At 45.7% G+C, this 12346-nt stretch overlaps 1 long non-coding RNA gene across 1 annotated transcript in view; it reads right to left on the reverse strand.

Annotated features, from left to right (window-relative positions):
- The window catches only part of LOC141141455 (uncharacterized), a 47031-nt gene that overhangs the window by 12417 nt on the left and 22268 nt on the right, over positions 1-12346 (reverse strand). The window contains exon 4 of the long non-coding RNA XR_012244089.1: positions 12049-12179. This is a non-coding gene — a long non-coding RNA (uncharacterized lncRNA). The remainder of the gene's footprint in view (positions 1-12048; positions 12180-12346) is intronic.

The raw sequence follows: 12346 nt of genomic DNA on the forward strand, positions 1-12346 counted from the left end.
TTTATTACTCCCCATGACAGCTTTACCGGGCTTTTAAAATCTTTCAGGGGCATCTAAAGTAGGCATACCCCCAGAAATACATCTCTCAAGAGCCCTTTTCCTGAACACAGTGTGTGAGCATGTTCTTGGGACTCAAAAAAAAATGGGGGGGGGGGGGAGTCAGTCTACGCATGTGTAGCGACACAGAGAGGGGTGTAAGGTATGTGGAGTCTTCTAGTCAAATGGGTACAAATAATAAATAATTTAATAAAATAAAAGAAGGAGCACACAGGATTTCTGAAAGACCAGCTTACTTTCTGTACTTGCAGTATTTAAAAAAAAAAGGGAATTACATATTCTTATACTTGCCCATCTCCAGAACAGCAAGATCAGCTGTGCAGCTCTTCAGCACTTTGTCAAAATCCTGCTGGCCAGGCCCGCATGTATGTTCTACATGGATTCCGATGGAGAGTTACTTTTCATGCTTTGGCAGAATACAAACTCTCCATACGATTCAATGGAGAGCATACAGTATATATGTGGCCCAACCAGCAGGATTTTGACAAGTGGCTTTGCAACGCTGAGTTGCACAGCACATATCCTGCTGGTTTAGGGACAAGAGAGTATAACACTGGAAAGGACTGGGACCCCTACAGAATATATGTGTAACTCCCTTTAAAAATCACAAGTACAGGAATATACTTGTTGATCTGTTAAATGCAGGATGCTGGGCAAAGAGTGGGAGGGGTGCTACAGTTATGACTTTAAAGTGGATGTAAACCCACTCTCATTCTTTCTAAACTACTGCCATAGTGGTTATCTATAAGGAAATACATGCCTCCTGCATGTATCCTTACCTGTCAAATGTCTCCCCTCTGTTATGAGACCCGAAAACGGCAGATTCTGTGGGCAGGTCTGTTGTCTAGAGCTCGGTGGGTGGCGTTGAGATGTCAGTAGACTCCCCACCCACCTCTACACTCACCTTGGCCAGGTATCCATATGTCTTACACCGAACTTCTGCTGGTCTTGTGGATTATGCCCCATGATCACGAACATCCAGACAAAACCCAGGAAAGTCACATGGCTTCAGCATGCCCAATCATGCAGAGGTGTGGAGCAGCCAATCCTGGGCGAGCTGGAGAAGAAAGGAGGGGGGGGTGTGAAGTACACAGAATGCCTCACACTAGTGCATGAGAAATGTAAATCACCTGTCACTCACAGTAAGGGGGAGAAAAGACCTCTATTTCTCTGTTTGACCATTTTTATCTCACTAAAAAAAGATAAGCGGAGTGCTCAGAGCTGGATTAACTCTTTGTGGCAAGACTGGGCACAGATGACATGAAATCCTATACATGGTGCAAGCCTTAAGGAAAAAAATTTGGGTTTACATCCACTTTCAAGCGGTTATATACCCATTCTCATGACTTTCCATTATATTAGCAATTGCAGTGTTTAAAATAATTTGCCATAAGTCATTTTTTATTTACCTGCACGCCTTGCGAGTTTTTGATATTTTAGTTAGGGATGACATCGCCCGCGCATACGCCGTATATTCTATCTTTCCCGCAAGCCGAGACCCTGACAGAAAAATGCTGTGTCTGTCGGGCTGCGTAATTTCCTGTTGTTGACGTCAGCCCCAACATCCCACGATGCTTCTGCTTTGTTTCTGGAGTAAGCAAGCACTGATTCGCTATGCTTAGTTTCCGTAGTAACAGGAAACGAAGAAGAGGCTTGGATAATGCTTTTACTGCGCATGCGCGAGATTACAGAGATGAAAATGTACTGCGGGTGGAAATAATAGGATTTTTTATAACAGCTTACCTGTAAAATCCTTTTCTTTCGATGGACATCACGGGACACAGAGCCTCAGTAATTACTGATGGGTTATATAGGTATCACTAGGTGATTGGACACTGGTCACACCCTAAACAGGAAGTTCAACCCCCTATATAATCCCTCCCCTTGCAGGGATACCTAAGTTTTGTAGCCAAGCAATATAAGTGTATTAGAAGAGGGGCGGGACCTCTGTGTCCCGTGATGTCCATTGAAAGAAAAGGATTTTACAGGTAAGCTGTTATAAAAAATCCTATTTTCTTCCTCGAACATCACGGGACACAGAGCCTCAGTAATAACTGATGGGATGTCCCAGAGCAATGCTACCTGAGGGGAGGGGAACCACAACCAAGTAGGATGCAATCAGACCTGAGGACCCTGTACCGCTGCCTGCAGCACACTACGCCCAAAGGCGATATCCTCATGCCTTCTCACATCCACCTGATAAAATCTGGTGAATGTATGAACTGAAGACCAGGTTGCGGTCTTGTAGATTTGAGCCATAGAGGCCCAGTGACACACTGTCCAAGAAGCACCAATAGCCCCTGTGGAATGTGCTTTGATCTGAAATGGAGTAATCTTTTGTTTCAAACCGTAAGTCTGAATAATCAATTGTCGAATCCATTTAGGAATGGTAGATCTTGATGCTGCCTATCCTTTATTGGGACCCTCTGGCAGCACGAACAAAACCTCCGTTTTGCGAATTTGAGCAGTTGCTTCCAGATAGGTCTTGACTGCTCTTACTACATCCAAAGAATGTAGTGACCTTTCTTCCGAAGAACAGGGATCTGGAAAAAAGGAAGGCAGAACAATGTCTTGGTTTAGATGAAAATCTGAAACCACCTTCGGTAAAAAAAACTAGGATGAGGGTGCAACACCACTCTATCCTTGTGTACAATCAAATAAGGCTCTTTACAGGAAAGAACTGCTAATTCTGATACTCTTCTAGCAGAAGAGATGGCTACCAGAAAAATTTACTTCCTTGTCAGCAACACCAAAGGAATCTGACATATTGGTTCAAAGGGCTGTTTCTGTAAAACAGACAGAACCAAGTTCAAGTCCTAGGGGTTTAGAGGCGCCTTAACCGGAGATTAAGACACGTCACCCCCTGCATAAAGTTTCGGACCCAAGAATGCGAAGCAAGTGGCCGTTGAAATAATACTGATAAGGCGGAGACCTGGCCCTTGATGGTACTCAAGGCCAGCTTCATCTCTAATCCCAATAGTAGAAAATCAAGAATTCTACTAATCACATATTTTCTGAGATGCCAACCCCTGGATTCACACCAGGATACATAAGCTTTCCAGACTCTATGATAAATCACTTTGGAAGCTGGCTTCCTTGCATTGATCAAGGTAGATATCACAGGACCTGAAACCCCATGGCTCTTCAAAACCTGGGTCTCAATAGCCAAACAGTCAATTTTAACGTTTGCAAGGCAGGATGGAACGCTGGACCCTGAGATAACAGGTCTGGGCGTGACGGTAGGGTCCACGGGGAACCAAGTGGGCCAAGTTGGGGCTACCAGAAGTACCGACCTTCCTGCCTGATCCTGCAAAGGAATCGTGGCAGTAGCAGAATATGCGGGAATGTATAAACCAGTGAGAACCGATGCCACGGAATCACCACCGCATCCGTCCCATCTGCAAGAGGATCTTTTGTCCCTGCCACAAATTTGATATAAGCCACTGCTGTGGCATTGTCGGACTGAATCCTGACTGGGCAAGTCTGTAGCCTGAGAGTCCAAGCCTTTAGGGCAGCTATGACACATGGATCTCCAGAACGTTGATGGGTAGAGACCTCTCGGTCTTGGACCATACCCCTTGGACCGCAGACTGTTCCAGAACTGCTCCCCAACCCGAAAGACTGGCATCTGTTGTTACCACCGTCCAGGTGACCGGTAGGAAGGAATTCCATTTCTGCAAGCTTTCGGGTATTAAACCACCAATTGAGGCTCTGATGCACTGCCTGAGACAAGTGCATCGAAAAATCTAATGCCTGAACCCTCTTGTTCCAGGCCAACAGGATACTGTGTTGCAACAGTCCTGACTGAAACTGAGCATAGGGAACTGCTTCGACGAAGCTACCCTCTTTCCCAGCAGCCTTATACTAAAGGCAGACAGAAGGACCCTTCCCGGTGCTGACTACCGGAATCAGCTCCCTTAAGGCAGTGATCTTTGCCTGAGGAAAAAATACCTTCTTCCTGGCTTGTATCTATGTTCAGACCCAAATACTCCAGTTTTCTTACTGGTTTTAGGAAAGATCTTTCTAGGTTGAGGATCCAACCTAGGTGTTCCAGATACTTGACTGTGGTCCTCAAGTTCACGTTCAACAAGGCTACCGACCGGTCTATCATGAGAAGGTCGTCTAGGTATGCTATGACAGTTATACCCTGAACCCTTAATCTGGCCAGAGGAGGAGATCTTTGTGAACACTCGAGGTGCAGTGGCTATCCCGAAAAGCAGAGCCACAAACTGGAAATTACGCCCTCCTATCTCGAAGTGCAGAAACTTCTGATGAGCAGGAAAAATGGGCACATGCAGATATGCATCTCTGATGTCTATCGATGCCAGCAAATTCTCCTCCCTGCAGGATGGAGACTACTGTCCGAATTGATTCCATGCGGAAGGACCGAATCCTTAGGAATCGATTCAGATCCCTTAGCTCCAGAATGGGTCTGACATCCTCATTTGGCTTTTGGACCGTAAAAAGGTTGGAATAAAAACCCAATCCTTGATCCTTTGCGGGAACCACCATAATGACCTCTTGCGACAAAAGTCGCTGTAACGCTAGAAGGAGCGACTGCTTCTTCTCTGGATCGATGGGAACACTTGATCTGAGGAAATGAGGAAAGGGAAACTCCTGGAACTCCAGTTTGTAACCTAAGGTTACCGTGGAGATTACCCACCTGTCCTGAAATCCTCCTGCCAGAGCTTTTGAGAACTGTAGCAGTCTTCCCCCCACTCGAGCGAGCGGGGGCGCCCCTTCATAAAGAGGCCTTAGAGTCCTGTCTAGCAGGCTTCTTCCCCCAGGACTTCTTTGTCTCTGGGGTTTGACTCTTGTTTCTTGACCCAGACGGAGAAGGCCGTCGCGACTGCCTAGAGGCTGATGCCCCTGGCACTGGGGAAAAGAGTCCGTTTGAAAGAGGGACGCTTACTCCTCTTCTTACCAGGTAATAGAGTGCTCTCCCACTAGAGAACCTTTGAATATAATTATCCAAGTCTTCTCCAAACAGCCTTGCACCCTGAAATGGAAATGCAGCCAGAAGTTTCTTACATGGTGCTTCAGCTGACCAATTTTTCAACCATAAGATTCTACGCATACGCACCAACCCAAGTGAAAAACGAGGGGTTTGCATGATAGAATTTCTAATGGCGTAAACAGCAAAACATAAGGCCACTGGAAGGTTAGCCACCCCCTGGGCCTGCTGTTCCAGTAACACTTTGATGACCTGCTTAACATGGTCTCTTAAGTGTTGACAGACTCCAAACGCTGCCACTGCAGGTTGAGCTACTAAACCTGCTAAGGAGAAAACATCCTTCAATAGGGATTCCATCCTTTAATCCACAGGATCCCTAAGCCTCTGAGCATTGTCTACCGGACAAGTCAGACTACAGAGGAAATGGCGGCATCAACGGCCGGTATCCCCCACATCTTTATAAACATTTCTTCCATAGGATAAAGTGTTGAAAACTTATCCAGGCGGAAAAAACGTTTCTCTGGGTGATCCCACTCAGAACCAACGAGCTTTTGCAAGTACACTATGAACAGGAAAAGCATGTGTTGTTTGAGGAGGCTTCAGTGACCCTAAAGAAATAGAGGGTTCTTTAACTGATTCAGATACGGGTACTTTAAATGTGGAGCGGACCCATCCAGCAAGGATCTGTATTAAGACCTTTCTCATCCTGAGAAGCGAAGAGGGCCCTTCTCCACTTGATTCCTCAGAGAAGGAATCATCCGTCCCATCCCGATCCTCTGAAAGGGATTTTTCTCCCCTATCCCAGAGCTCCTCTCCTGAGGGTCCTGGGAAATAGAGGAAGACCTAGTGCGTTTTCTTCCACTGAGTGAAGATGCAACTATGGCCATTAATCTTTCCTCTATACCATTAATGGTTGAGGAAAAAACCTCCTGTGTAATATATACAGGAGCTGAAGTGCCAGAAGCAGGTGTAGCCCCTGACCCAAACGGCTCTCCCTGGCTAGCCGTCCCTGGCCCCTCGGGGGGGGGGGGGATGCTGCAGACAGGGGGTCCTCAGAACCTGAACGAGATCCCCTAGAGTCTCTGGTTCTTGGGGTGTTTGAACCTCTTCTACCCATAGTGCAAAGCAACAAGGTGGAGGTATCACAAAATGACTGCTGGGCGATGTAGTCTGGCTAAAAGCCTTGCTACCAAATGCCCAGTCTGGTGTTACCTTAGTAAATGCTGCCTAGGAGAATGCTTGTGTCCCACCTTACATGCGACCGTCAGCTCTGTGTCCCTCCAAAAGGCTTAGTGCACCTGTAATCAGTGTCTTTAATAGCCTGCAGCCGACCCTTGGGCGTCTGAGCACACTGTGCTGACGTCCCGCCCCCCCCCCCCTCGTTTTTCAAAAACCGCACGCTTCCAGTGCGAGCCAACCCTCCGGAATCAGCATGGAGGGAAGGCTGGGGGAGGGGGAGGAAGGAGAGAGGCCGGTAGAGATGGGGCCATGCACGTGGCAAAATGGCGGCGAAATTGAGGTGTTTAACTGCCTTGCAACCCACCTGCGGCCTCCCCCTAATCTGGGGGGAGATATCCCTAAGGAGAGCCCCCCATCCCATCCTACCTGAGCCGGCCAGAGGAGCTTGTGCAGCGTGAACACTTGAGACAGACATCAGCATGAGAAGGTATGTGCTCTTGGCAGCCCCCAGTGGCGACAATAGGCATAGCATGCATTTACCTTAACCAGTTGCCGACCGCCTAACGCAGATGTACTGCGGCAGAATGGCACGGGCAGGCAAAATCACGTACCTGGTACGTGATTGCCTTCCCGCGGGCGGGGGGTCCGATCGGACACCCCCCCCGGTGCCCGAGGCGGTCGGCTTTGGTCTGGGAGCGTTCAGAGATGAGGGGGAGGCCATCCATTCGTGCCCCCCCCTCGCGATCGCTCCCAGCCAATGAGATCATTCCCCTGCCTCTGTATAGTACACAGAGGCAGAGGAAATTATGTCATCTTTCCTCGGCTCGTATTTTCCGTTCCGGTGCCGAGGAGAGAAGACTGCAATGTGAGTGCACCAACACACAACACACACACACACACAGTAGAACATGCCAGGCATACTTTACACCCCCCTTTACCCCCTGATCCCCCCCCGATCACCCCCTAATCACCCCTCCCCCCGTCACATTGACACCAAGCAGTTTTTTTTTTTCAGTTTGTGACAGTTAGTGTGGTAGGGCAGTTAGTGTTAGCCCCTTTTAGGTCTAGGGTACCCCCCTAACCCCCCTAATAAAGTTTTAACCCCTTGATCACCCCCCGTCGCCAGTGTCGCTAAGCAATCATTTTTCTGATCGCTGTATTAGTGTCGCTGGTGACGCTAGTTAGGGAGGTAAATATTTAGGTTCGCCGTCAGCGTTTTATAGTGTCAGGGACCCCCATATACTACCTAATAAATGTTTTAACTCCTTGATTGCCCCCTAGTTAACCCTTTCACCAGTGATCACCGTATAACTGTTACGGGTGACGCTGGTTAGTTCGTTTATTGTTTATAGTGTCAGGGCACCTGCCGTTTATTACCGAATAAAGGTTTAGCCCCCTGATCGCCCGGCGGTGATATGCGTTGCCCCAGGCAGCGTCAGATTAGCGCCAGTACCGCTAACACCCACGCACGCACCATACACCTCCCTTAGTGGTATAGTATCTGAACGGATCAATATCTGATCCGATCAGATCTGTACTAGCGTCCCCAGCAGTTTAGGGGTTCCCAAAAACGCAGCGTTAGCGGGATCAGCCCAGATACCTGCTAGCACCTGCGTTTTGCCCCTCCGCCCGGCCCAGCCCAGCCCACCCAAGTGCAGTATCGATCACTGTCACTTACAAAACACTAAACGCATAACTGCAGCGTTCGCAGAGTCAGGCCTGATCCCTGCGATCGCTAACAGTTTTTTTTGGTAGCGTTTTGGTGAACTGGCAAGCACCAGCGGCCTAGTACACCCTGGTCGTAGTCAAACCAGCATTGCTGTAACACTTGGTGACGTGGCGAGTCCCATATGTGCAGTTCAAGCTGGTGAGGTGGCAAGCACAAGTAGTATCCCGCTGCCACTAAGTAGAAGACAAACACAGGCCCGTCGTGCACATAATGCCCTTCCTGCTGCAATCGCCAATCCCAATTGGGAACCCACCACTTCTGCAGCACCCGTACTTCCCCCTTTCACATCCCCAACCAAATGCAGTCAGCTGCATGAGAGGCATTTTTATGTCCTCCCGAGTACCCCTACCCAACGAACCCCCCCAAAAAAAGATGTCGTGTCTGCAGCAAGCGCGGATATAGGCATGACACCCGCTATTATTGTCCCTCCTGTGCTGACAATCCTGGTCTTTGCATTGGTGAATGTTTTGAACGCTACCATTCACTAGTTGAGTATTAGCGTAGGGTACAGCACTGCACAGACTAGGCACACTTTCACAGGGTCTCCCAAGAAGCCATCGCATTTTGAGAGACCCGAACCTGGAACCGGTTATAGGTATAAAAGTTACAGTTACAAAAAAAGTGTAAAAAAAAAAACACAAAAAAATATATATAATAAAAAAAAATAGTTGTTGTTTTATTGTTCTCTCTCTCTCTATTCTCTCTCTACTGTTCTGCTCTTTTTTACTGTATTCTATTCTGCAATGTTTTATTGTTATTATGTTTTATCATGTTTGCTTTTCAGGTACGCAATTTTTTATACTTTACTGTTTACTGTGCTTTATTATTAACTATTTTTTTGTCTTCAGGTACGCCATTCACGACTTTGAGTGGTTATACCAGAATGATGCCTGCAGGTTTAGGTATCATCTTGGTATCATTCTTTTCAGCCAGCGGTTGGCTTTCATGTAAAAGCAATCCTAGTGGCTAATTAGCCTCTAGACTGCTTTTACAAGCAGTGGGAGGGAATGCCCCCCCACCGTCTTCCGTGTTTTTCTCTGGCTCTCCTGTCTCAACAGGGAACCTGAGAATGCAGCCGGGGATCCAGCCAGCTGACCATAGAGCTGATCAGAGACCAGAGTGGCTCCAAACATCTCTATGGCCTAAGAAACCGGAAGCTATGAGCATTTTATGACTTAGATTTTGCCGGATGTAAACAGCGCCATTGGGAAATTGGGAAAGCATTTTATCACACCGATCTTGGTGTGGTCAGATGCTTTGAGGGCAGAGGAGAGATCTAGGGTCTAATAGACCCCAATTTTTTCAAAAAAGAGTACCTGTCACTACCTATTGCTATCATAGGGGATATTTACATTCCCTGAGATAACAATAAAAATGATTTAATTAAAAAAAAAAAAAAATGAAAGGAACAGTTTAAAAATAAGATAATAAAGAAAAAAAAAAAAAAAAAAAGCACCCTTGTCCCCCCCTGCTCTCGCGCAAAGGCGAACGCAAGCATCGGTCTGGCGTCAAATGTAAACAGCAATTGCACCATGCATGTGAGATATCACCGCGAAGGTCAGATCGAGGGCAGTAATTTTAGCAGTAGACCTCCTCTGTAACTATAAAGTGGTAACCTGTAAAGGCTTTTAAAAATGTATTTATTTTGTTGCCACTGCACGTTTGTGCGCAATTTTAAAGCATGTCATGTTTGGTATCCATGTACTCGGCCTAAGATCATCTTTTTTATTTCATCAAACATTTGGGCAATATAGTGTGTTTTAGTGCTTCAAATTTTAAAAAGTGTGTTTTTTCCCCAAAAAATATTTTTTTCAACAACAAAAAGTGTCAGAAAGGGCTTTGTCTTCAAGTGGTTAGAAGAATGGGTGATGTGTGACATAAGCTTCTAAATGTTGTGCATAAAATGCCAGGACAGTTCAAACCCCCCCCCCCCAAATGACCCCATTTTGGAAAGTAGACACCCCAAGCTATTTGTTGAGAGGCATGTCGAGTCCATGGAATATTTTATATTGTGACACAAGTTGCGGGAAAGAGACAAATTTTTTTTTTTTTTTTTTTTTTTGCACAAAGTTGTCACTAAATGATATATTGCTCAAACATGCCATGGGAATATGTAAAATTACACCCCAAAATACATTCTGTTGCTTCTCCTGAGTACGGGGAGTATGGGGATACCTGTGTGAGACTTTTTGGGAGCCTAGCCGCGTATGGGACCCCGAAAACCAAGCACCGCCTTCAGGCTTTCTAAGGGCGTAAATTTTTGATTTCACTCTTCACTGCCTATCACAGTTTCGGAGGCCATGGAATGCCCAGGTGGCACAAAACCCCCCCAAATGACCCCATTTTGGAAAGTAGACACCCCAAGCTATTTTCTGAGAGGTATAGTGAGTATTTTTCAGACCTCACTTTTTGTCACAAAGTTTTGAAAATTGAAAAAAGAAAAAAAAATATTTTTTTTTCTTGTCTTTCTTCATTTTCAAAAACAAATGAGAGCTGCAAAATACTCACCATGCCTCTCAGCAAATAGCTTGGGGTGTCTACTTTTGGGGTGCAATTCCACATATGCCCATGGCCTGTGTGAGCAATATATCATTTAGTGACAACTTTTTGTAATTTTTTTTTTTGTCATTATTCAATCACTTGGGACAAAAAAAATTAATATTCAATGGGCTCAACATGCCTCTCAGCAATTTCCTTGGGGTGTCTACTTTCCAAAATGGGGTCATTTGGGGGGGGGGGGGGGGGTTGTACTGCCCTGCCATTTTAGCACCTCAAGAAATGACATAGGCAGTCATAAACTAAAAGCTGTGTAAATTCCAGAAAATGTACCCTAGTTTGTAGACGCTATAATTTTTGCGCAAACCAATAAATATACGCTTAGTGACATTTTTTTTACCAAAGACATGTGGCCGAATACATTTTGGCCTAAATGTATGACTAAAATTGAGTTTATTGGATTTTTTTTATAACAAAAAAGTAGAAAATATCATTTTTTTTCAAAATTTTCGGTCTCTTTCCGTTTATAGCGCAAAAAATAAAAACCGCAGAGGTGATCAAATACCATCAAAAGAAAGCTCTATTTGTGGGAAGAAAAGGACGCAAATTTCGTTTGGGTACAGCATTGCATGACCGCGCAATTAGCAGTTAAAGCGACGCAGTGCCAAATTGTAAAAAGCGCTCTGGTCAGGAAGGGGGTAAATCCTTCCGGGGCTGAAGTGGTTAAAGGAGAAACCTACTAGAATTAAAAAATTCTGTGGAATCTCCCTTACCTTATCCAGCCGCAGGGTTCTGTTGCACAGACCCAATCTTCGCCTCTCACGGTGGGCTCCGTTTGAAAAAACCTTCAGAGACCGGGGACCCCTACGAATAGGGGGATCCACAGTTCTGGCCTGTAAAGCACCCGGCCAGAAATAAGGATAGAAAACCATTTTCTGATATGCGGGGTCCAGGGTCCAGCTCTCTAAAAAGAGAAGCGTTACAGGTAAAACCTCGTTTCTTCGCACACGAGGCCCGGGTACCATCCAATTCGGCCTAGAAAAGGACACTTTGAGATGGATCCGGTTCGCCTGGCTTGCCCCAGTATAGGATATCGGATATTCCCTTTGGAGCTCAGCACAGGACATCTTTACACGTCCATCACCTAAGACACTGGTGTAAAAACTGAGGTATCCCTGCAAGGGGAGGGATTATATAGGGGGTTGAACTTCCTGTTTAGGGTGTGACCAGTGTCCAGTCACCTAGTGATACCTATATAACCCATCAGTAATTACTGAGGCTCTGTGTCCCGTGATGTTCGAGAAAGAAAAATAGTTATTCAGACAGGGAGGACCACAGTTGAGTTGGTGCCGGCTATTATGAAGCAGCAGCATTTTGAATATAAATAATAACTACAGTAAGAACTATTTTTTATTATTACTAGTGCCCATTTGAATCTAAATTAATAGTTATTTTATAATATTGTTAAAATCATTTTTCTTTAGGAGGGTTTACTACCGCTTTAACCCAAAAATGTTTATATTCCCCTTGGTATATAGTGGTAGCATAGGTGCTCAGCAGTACTGAATACTGAGAATCAGATATCTCTTCATAAAAGATCCCATCCATACAGCAGCTGTCTATGAGCACTCACCTGCCTTCTCCACCCCATGCAGAGTTTGGAGTGATGACTACCTCCCTGCAGTTGTCTGTGTCTGTGTTGTACACATACAGCTTTAAAGGCTTTCCTTCATGAGTCTCAATAAGGGAAAACAGATCTTCTGACTGAAAAGTAATGAAAGCATTGTTACAGTTCATTTGTTGTTGCGGTTTAAATGATTAAAATGAAAATAGTATCCACGTCAAAGCGACAAAGATTAATTTAAAGAAGAGAGAGGAATACCCAGAACCTCACTACAGTAGCTGCCCGTAATCACAGTTCACCAGCAAAA

Source organism: Aquarana catesbeiana, linkage group LG04, assembly GCF_042186555.1.
Source record: "Aquarana catesbeiana isolate 2022-GZ linkage group LG04, ASM4218655v1, whole genome shotgun sequence".
Taxonomy (NCBI): Eukaryota; Metazoa; Chordata; class Amphibia; order Anura; family Ranidae; genus Aquarana; species Aquarana catesbeiana.